Below are 9476 nucleotides of genomic sequence, written 5' to 3' on the forward strand. Positions count from 1 at the left end.
GAGCTCCCACTCTGCTCCCCAGCATGTGCAGTGACATTTATTCTCTTTGTGGCTAACTAGCTAATGTTAATTTCCACAGCATTGCCACTGAAGCAAATACTACGACTGGGACAAGAGTAATATTTTGAAGATGAATTCAGACTAGAAAAACTGAATTTGTTGCTGAAATATTTCAACTACATGAGAGAAGAGGGAGAGTGCCTTGTCTTATTAGCAGACGAGTAACTATCTGGTTGTAGGTTGTACAGGGACTTTGGGAAAAAGGAGGGCAGCTAAAGACACAGGGAGGAAGATTGAGGTTGGAATTAAGAGGGCATTTTCCACAAGTGGAGAAATGAAAGCAAGTTATCAAGGTAGGTCGTGGAATTCCCTGCCAGAAGATTCGTGTTGTTTTCTGTTGTTACCTGGTTGGAATTGTGGGCCTATGACTGGGACTCTATTGAGGCTTATGCTAGTCTCTGTGCTTCCTTGAGTCCATAACTCCCCTGTCCCTTTGGGTCGGTGGAGGTTCTAGTCTGCATAATGATACTAGATTAACTCCTGAGGTCTCCCACCCCAGAATGATTTAAAAAAAAATTCTAAACCAGTGATTTTTTTCACCCTTCGATAGTCTAGAGTCACACAGTTAGCCTCCCTTCACTTTCAGCAGCCCCAGGAAAGGCCGGGACGGGGACTCCTAACGTTCGTAGAGCGGCATGGGTCTCACACTAGGTGACTTAGGGGGAAGGGGCAAGAAATACCAGTTTCTGCATCTTAGAACACCAAATGGCCCACCTTGGAAGCTACTGGTCCTCCCCTCTCATTGCAATCCCTGGTGTATCCTGTGGAGGCACCGGAGATTCCCCTGGCTCGTGTCCTGGGTCCTGCCCCCACTGCCTCAGTGCAGCACGCGTCCCTAACTGCTGATGACTAAGTGTACAGGTACAGCCCGGGCCCCTTCACGCCCGCGGGCCTCTCTGTCTGGATTTGGTTCCAGTCCCTTCTGGGAGGCCTCCCTCCCCGGGTTTCCTGAGCTCTCTCATGAGTTCAGGCTTTCTTCATTCCTCACTTGATGATTGGAAGAGCTGCTTGACCCATCAGCCTTTCTGTGGCATCTCTGCTTTCAGCACGATCCCTGTAGATGGACGGGTAACGTGTCCATAGTGTCTTGCTAGCTACTAGTGTCTCAGGCTGATTTGCACATGACATAAAGACACTAATAACTGCCTCTCGCTGATTTGCACACCACGTTCTTTATACTATTCCCTTCTCCAAGTCTTTTGGCGAAGGAACTTCTGTTCCTTGAAGGCACAGTTCTCATACTGCCTCTGTCAGGAAGCATCCTGCCCCTGGCCCCAGGGCTTCCACAGTATCTGGGGTTCAGTCCTTCCCTCTCCGAGTTACCTGCTTACATTCCTGTCTTCCTTGTGGAACTTCTTGAACATAAGGACTGTGTCTTAATGATCTTTATTTTCTCTCCAGTATCTGGACTTTTGTGCCACACAAAGGAAAACAGTCAGCCTGTGTGTTTCCAGTGGAAGCAGTTTATCACCCTTCTAACCGTATAATGCTGGATTCCAAAGAGTCTAAGCAGCTCTCTTGGAGTTTGCAGCTAATGACAGAAATAGTCCAGAAAGTCGTTTAACCCTTAATCCAGTGCTCTGTCTCACTAAATATAAAACATTCTTAAAAATACATTTGTGCCTTTGCCAAGTGTTTATTGGATTTCTGCTCAGTGCCAGAGACTATGCTGGGCCCCAGGGAGAAAGTCTGAACAAGAGTAATGCTTTTCCATCCTCACAGAGTGCCGTGGGCTGTCAGAAGCAGAGGGAACAGCTGGGCAGATACTGTGATGTGTGACATGGGAGGGAATTCCCGGGCTGGGTGGGTGGGCATTGAGGAGGGTCTTTTAAAGAATGTGTTAAAGAGGCAGTGTAAAATGCAGGCACGGTGAATGAGAAGCCTGAGTGTTGATCAGGAATGTTGTCAAAAGATACCTTGGGAGCTGGAGTGAAAGACTCAGGCCCCATGAAATGAGAGTGGGAGTCCATCACCCATCTGTTGGAGGTGGGTGTTGCACCCTGGGATATGTGTAACTCAGTGTGAGTGTAGCCTGCTTAGTCTCTTTTAGTCTTTTTTTTTCTTTATTTCTTAAAAAAAACCAGATTCATATGTGGAAGGTGCAGGTTTGTTACATAGATTACATGTGCCATGGTGGTTTGCTGCACCTACTGACCTGTCCTCTAAGTTCCCTCCCCTCAACCCCCAACCCTGCAACAGGCCCTGGTGTGTGTCATTCCCCTCTCTGTGTCCATGTGTTCTCATTGTTCAGCTCCCATGTATGAGTGAGAACATGTGGTGTTTGATTTTCTGTTTCTGTGTTAGTTTGCTGAGGATGATGGCTTCCACCTTCAACTATGCTCCCCAAAGGACATGATCTCATTCCTTTTTATGGCTGCATAGTATTCCATGGTGTATATGTGCCACATTTTCCTTATTCAGTCTGTTACTGCTGGGCATTTGGGCTGATTTCATGTCTTTGCTATTGTAAATGCTGCTGCAGTAAACATATGTGTGCATGTGTCTTCATAGTGGAATGATTTATATACCCAATATATGCACACACACACATACACACATACACACACACATACACATACATACACACATACACATACATACATACACACAAAGGAATGTAAATCATTCCACTATAAAGACACATGCACACATATGTTTAATATATAAGTAAGTGGGATTGCTAGGTCAAATGGTATTTCTGGTTTTAGATCTTTGAGGAATCGCCGTACTGTCTTCTGCAATGGTTGTACTAATTTACAGTCCCACCAACGAAGTGAAAGTGTTCTTGTTTCTCCACATCCTCTCCATCATCTGTTGTTTCCTGACTTTTTAATAATCACCATTCTGACTGGCATGAGGTGGTATCTCCTTGTGGTTTTGATTTGCATTTCTCTGACGATCAGTGATGTTGAGCTTTCTTTCATATGTTTGTTGGCCACGTAAATGTCTTCTTTTGAAAAGTGTCTGTTCATATCCTTTGCCCACTTTTTGATGGGTTTGTTTGTTTTTTTCTTGTAATTATGTTTAAGTTCCTTGTAAATTCTGGATATTAGACCTTTGTCAGATGAGTAGATTGCAAACGTTTTCTCCCATTCTGTAGGTTGCCTCTTTACTCTGATGCTAATTTCTTTTGCTGTGCAGAGGTTCTTTAGTTTGATTAGAAACCATTTATCAATTTTGGCTTTCATTGCAATTGCTTTTGGGTTTTTCGTCATGAAGTCTTTGCCCATGCCTGTGTCTTGAATGGTGTTGCCTAGATTTTCTTCTAGGGTTTTTATCGTTTTAGAGTAAGTGCCATGTGGCACTGTGAAGAATGTATATTCTGTTGATTTGGGCTAACTTTTGTGTTTTGTAGTAGAGATGGGGTTTTATCACATTGGCCAGGCTGGTCTTGAATTCCTGACCTCAGGTGATCTACCTGCCTTGGCTCCCAAAGTGCTGGGATTACAGGTGTGAGCCACCGTGACCAGCCCACAGCTACATTTTAATGTAATAATATTTTCTATGCAGCAGTTGTTTGTAATCTTTTCGGGGTCATGGAGTTCTTTGAGAATCTGATGATTCCAATGAAGCTTCTTGGAAGAGGTCTTAGTCACTCACACGCACACACACACATATACACATACACACATGTATACACATTCATAATGCGCATATACACATACATATATGCATACACATACATGCACACAGACACACATACATATGCATACACACATACACTTCACAGCCTTGTATTTCATTGTATGTGCTTGTGAACCCCGGGGAGCCCATCTGAGACCTGTTGATGAGTTAAGAATCTTTGCTTTAGAGGAGGCAATAACTGGTCAGACTGAGACTTCAGGAGTGGGCCTGTCTGGAGCTGGGGAACTGGCCTGGCCATTGGGCTTTTGGGTAAGTGACATTCCCGCTGTTCTGTGGTGACCTAGGATGGAGAGTCTGAGCATCTGTTGGACTAGATCACATGCACAGGGTGGAGGTCTCAGTCTCTCTGGCGGTTGCTCAGGACAGCACGTGGGGATGCCGGAGACCCTGAGGAGAGGTGGGAAGAACAGAGTGTGTTGACTAGTTTTCTGCTCCCTGGTTACACCCCGCAGAGGCTATTAGGGGGATTGCAAGAGACAGGATCTCTCTAGTTGCCTGGAATTCCAGTTATTTTCTGATGCAAAAGTCTAGTGCTCATTGGCGAAGGGCAAGCTGTGGTTGGTTGTGTGTGAGGGCCTCTGGGTGCTGGATGAGCAGCCAACGGCAGTACGACCACCTCCTGGCCTTACTCACGAGCTTTCCTGAGGGCAGATTCTGCCTTTGGGCAAAAGTGAGAGCCCCCTGGGTTGAGAATATGAATCGGCCCATGGCACCCCCACTGTGGAGGTGCTGGGCGTGCTGATAACAGGGTGTGGGAGGCAGGCATGGATTGCAGACACTATCCTCACGTGTACAGGTGTTGAGGCCACGTTTTCACTCAGGTCATACTCTTGCGTGTGCTGAGTGTGTATGTTGTTGTGAAGCAAAAAACTATATAATGAATTCATAATTTAACACTGAATTCGGTTTTCTCTTCCTATTTGAAGCAATTATATGGCTTTGGTAATTGTCTGACTTTTGTTTCAAAATTTTAAAGTGTAGCGTTAATGAAAATCTTTCCAACTAGTTTTTAAAATTGACTTGTTTCTCTGCAGTAGCTCATCAGAATGGCTGGGGTTCGTTTTACCCTGCCCCTCATGGCCTCTTGTCCTCTTCCTACTTCTCCTCCCCCTTCCACTCCACCTCCCCTCCTTTTCTCTGTCCCTCTCTTCCTTTATTTAGCTCTGAGCCCCTGCCCAGCTCAGAGCCGAGAACTTCTTGTGCGTGGTTATTTCACTTCGTGTTCAGGTCGCCCTACCACCTGGTCTAGCTAGTAGGCTTGTTTTACAAGTAAGGAACCCCACCTGGAGAGGTTAGGCGGCCTTTCTGATGTCACACAGCCAATGTGGGTGTAGCTGGGACTCCAACCCAGGCAGTGCCATCTGGAGCCTGACATTTCCCATGTTTTGCAGCCTTCTCAGTGAGAGCAAGGTCGTCTCAGTCTTCCTTCTGTGCACCTTCAAAGGTACTACCTGCAAGAACTGTCTGATGACTGAGTCATTGCTGTTTCCCCTTTTCTATGAGTGTTTTTGTTCTTTTTGCCTGCTGAATCTTTAGAATAGTAATGGTAAGACAGTGTGTTAGGATTCTCTGCAGAAATGGAACCAGTAGAATGCGTATGTCGATACTCTCATGACTTTAGAGGTGCAGTGAGTCTGAGCTCTGACTGGGCAGGCCGGCAGGGAGAAGACTCAGGAAGGGTTGCAACTTGAGGCCAAGGCCATGTGCTTTAGATCCAGGAAGAGCTGCTGCTGTGATGGAACCTGGAGGCTGCCTGCTAGAGGATCCCATCTTGCTCAGGGGAGGTCAGTCTTTTGTTCTGGCCAGGCCTTCAACTGATTGGACGAGGCCCACCCACATCAGGGAGGGCAGCCTGCTTTACTCAAAGCCCAGCAATTAAAATGTTAATCTCACCCAAAAGCAATGTCCCAGAAAAATCTGGAGTAGCGTTTGACCACATATCTGGACATTGTGGCCCAGGAAAGTTGACATGAAATTAACTATCATGGACAGCAACCTAAATACTGTTGAACAGGAGGCCAACTGATTTTGTCAGATACAGAAGAGCATGTTAATGTAAACTTTCTGCATGCTTGTCTCTTTCTCATAGACCTAAGGGGAATACTAGAAAAAAATTTGAATGGAAGCTCTCTTGCTTCAGGAAAGAAAGTAACTTTACAGGAAGAAGTAAGTCAAGTAAAAAAAATAGAGTGAGACCTAGGAGGATAAAATCTTTAACAAACAAGTGTCTTAGTTCATTGAACTTAGAGCCCTGGACCTGTGCGATATGTCAATTCAGCCTTGACAGTTTCTCTGCAGAGCGAGCTAATAAAAGAACTGTAAGATTTTTCTTTTCTTTTCTTTTCTTTTAGTGGAAAATGGAAGAAAAGTGGCTGACTCTTTGGAAGGGGATTCTTTAAAAGCAGGAAATGTTTTAAGCAGGAGAATTAACAACTATGAATGTGAGCTATTGGCAGCTAGAGAAGAATTGCAGAAAACGTGCAAGAATGAGAGATTACATATTTTATTGGATAAAAATCTTTAGCCAGCGAACAGTGATAAGGTGTGAAATTTCATCTGATGGTTTTAGAGGTTATTTATTTTGCAGACTCTTAAAGATACCTTGCAGGGTAGTGTGAGTTGTGTGCGTTGAGAAAGTTGTAAATAGTTTCCATCTCTATGGCTTTTCTTTTGCAAATCCTGGTTGTTTGTGCTGAGTTATTCTTGGGAAAGTCAGAGAAAGCATTAGGTCCCTTGGGATTAAAGTCCTGTTGTGTAGTACCTTTAATCTCTGGGTATTTCCTTTGTCTGAAATGAACAGTATTAGTGTTACCTAATGGGCTAGTCATACAGCAGAGAACTCCAGAAAAATATTAAATGTGTGTCTTTACCACATAACATCCTAAGTGCCAAAACACTTAAATGAACTAATCCCTGGCTTTCTAGATTACACGTGCTGAAACAAACATTCTAAGTGATAATTCACTTATGTTAGCAGTTACAGACTATGCAAGTACAAAAAAAAAAAAGAAAAAGAAAAAGAAATGGCAGTATGTTTGTGATTGCTCATGGTATGCTATTGAGTTAAATAGTATTTTAATGAAAGGTCTGTGCAGTGAATATTTATGGTAACAGTGGCTCTTAATCTGAAATCAGCAAGTCGTATGTCATCAAAAGATTAGTGAAACAGATACAATTTCTAGAGTCGATTAAATCTGCCAGTCTTTCCTTCCTGTGACACAGGTTCGTCTGTGACCTACTAGTTGTTGGAGGTGTAACCTACAAGTTATTGACCAGTTGAAGGAGGTTTTGGGTTTATGGTTTTGGACACAGTGGGCATGGGTGGTCCCAGCCTCCTGGAGGGGACAGCCAGATGAATACTGTAGACAAAGGAACACAAACCTGTAACAAGTTATGTTAAGTCTATGAAGGGAAAGCGTTTGGGACCAGGGGAGAGAACGTCAGTGTCTCATGGGTCAGGGAAGAGCAGTGGAAGGGATGACGGAGATGACGATGGGGAGACCTGGAGGAGGATGCTTCCACGCAGAAGGGAGAGGGTGTGTGCAGAGCCCATCGTGGGGCCCATTCAAAGAGCAGGTCTCAGAGACAGTGAGCTGGAGAGCAGTGCACACACCAGGAGGGGAAGGCACCAGCTCCTAGAAGACGTGGAGCCAGCATGTGGGAGTTGGAGATTTATTCTAAGATCCAGTGGATGTGGAGTTAGAGATTTACTCTAAGATCCAGTGACTGGGTGATGTCTCATTTCTGTTTGTAAAAGATTCACTCTGGCTGCTATCAACCAAGTTAGAGCTATGCTATATCTAACAAAGAATTAACGACTGAAATATATCAAGGGCAGTAAACCTCATATAAAGAGATAAGTCTATAGACTTTCTCTCTCTCTCTCTCTCTCCCCCCCTCCCCCCGGCTGTCTCTGTCTCTCTCTCTTTCTCTCCCCCCACCAGCTGTCTCTGTCTCTCTCTCTTTCTCTCTCTCCCTCCCCCCGTCTCTCTCTCTGTCTCTGTCTCCCTCTCCCTCTCTCTCTCTCTCTCTCTCTCTCACACACACACACACACACACACACACACACACACACGCACACACACACACATCTATATGTCTCACACCCATTTCTCCACCAGGTGGGAAGGACATTGATGATGTTGAGGCTGGCTTACCTATCAAGGACAGTAACTACTAAGACTTCCACTGCTTTGACGAATCCTCCGATGCTGGCCTTCCGGCCAAGCGTCTATGATTTCATGTTGTTGGAACATTTGTCGTATTTCTGGGAGTTGCAGCTTTGTCTCAGTTTGCTGTGGTTGAACCAAGAAAGAAGGCAGATACAGACTTTGACAAGAATTATAATTCTATGGAAGATTTTGAGGAGATGAAGAAGGCTGGTATCTTTCAGAATGCAATGTGATTTTGGAATATAAGGTATTTCTTTGGGTTGAATTACCTAGAAGTTTGTCCCTGACCTGTGTTTCTGAACTATGAAGCGTGGATATGTGGGCTAAGAAATAGTTTCTCTTGACAAATAAATCACTAACAAGTTAAAAACAATGAGTCTATAGAGAAATGTATACAGGGGGTGTGAATAGGCAGTTCTCACAATGGAAACCTGAATTGTCATAGTTTAATGATACCAAACAGCACTGATGATCAATAAAACAAAAGAAGGAAAGGAAAAAGTTTCATATGCTACAGATTGGTAAAAATTTAAGAAGTCTGATGATATAAAATACTCTCAAGGATGGAGAACACTGGGGGTGATGAGATTGTAAGAATGACTTTGGAGAGCGGTTTGCCAGTAACTAGGAAGTCCTTTGCTGCTCTGCACCTAGGAATTAATTTTAGAGTGGCAGTGTTACAAAAATTAACCATCTAATGTCAGATCTGACCTCTCCCCGAGCCAGACTGGAGCATAGCTGTGTAGGAATATGGTTTGTATTCTAAGAATACGATGATCTCAAGGATCCTGTTTTCCTTTCTTTGTGCTCTTGTGCATAAAATGAAAAAGAAAAGTTCGGTTTGGATGTGGAAGGAATCTAGGCCACAGGAACTGCCGAACGATGTGTCATGCAAATTAAAAACTAAGTAGGTAAATAACTGTGTGGAAACATTCATGCTGATGTGAGCACCGCACACCATCTCCTCACTATTGATCTGTCCTCATAAAAAACATCCACCAGCGACGGCGGTGACGATCGCTATGCACAGCGTTCCCTGCTGTGTTATGAGTGTTATTTGCCAAGTTTACCCGGAGAGGTTGCATTTTACTGCTGTGTAACAAGGGATCAGTTTTATAAGAATGCGAGGAAAGGGAATTTAAGCTAAAAATGGATTGGATTCCTGTGACAGTTTACCCTGGACGTTATTTTCTGTAAGAGATACTTCATTTTGCTACGAGTTTGCAAATGTTTAAGATGTGATCGTGATGACAAAATTACCATTAGTATCCAAGTTAGGGAGGGAAAATAAGAAATTAGAAGGCTATTAAGGATTTCTATATTCCAGAAGGATTTTTTACTCTTAATTATAATTTTTCAAAATAATGAAATATTGCTATATGATTTTATGCCTGTGATCATAACTTTACATCCATGACCTGATGTACAGATTTACTAAAAGTTAATGTTTTTCTTTACATTTATTTTATTTATTTTTTTTGGAGACAGAGTTTCACTCTTATTGCTCAGGCTGCAGTGCAATGGTACAATCTGCTCAGGCTGGGATTACAGGCGTGAGCCACCGCACCCGGCCTATTTTTATTTTTATTATTTTTAAAT

The 9476-nt window shown here is 43.6% G+C and overlaps 1 protein-coding gene across 4 annotated transcripts in view; it reads left to right on the plus strand.

Moving 5' to 3' along the window:
* The window catches only part of SFMBT2 (Scm like with four mbt domains 2), a 245501-nt gene that overhangs the window by 102882 nt on the left and 133143 nt on the right, over nucleotides 1–9476 (plus strand). The gene's annotated exons all lie outside the window — the stretch shown is intronic.

Source organism: Cebus imitator, unplaced genomic scaffold, assembly GCF_001604975.1.
Source record: "Cebus imitator isolate Cc_AM_T3 unplaced genomic scaffold, Cebus_imitator-1.0 Scaffold20, whole genome shotgun sequence".
Classification (NCBI taxonomy): Eukaryota; Metazoa; Chordata; class Mammalia; order Primates; family Cebidae; genus Cebus; species Cebus imitator.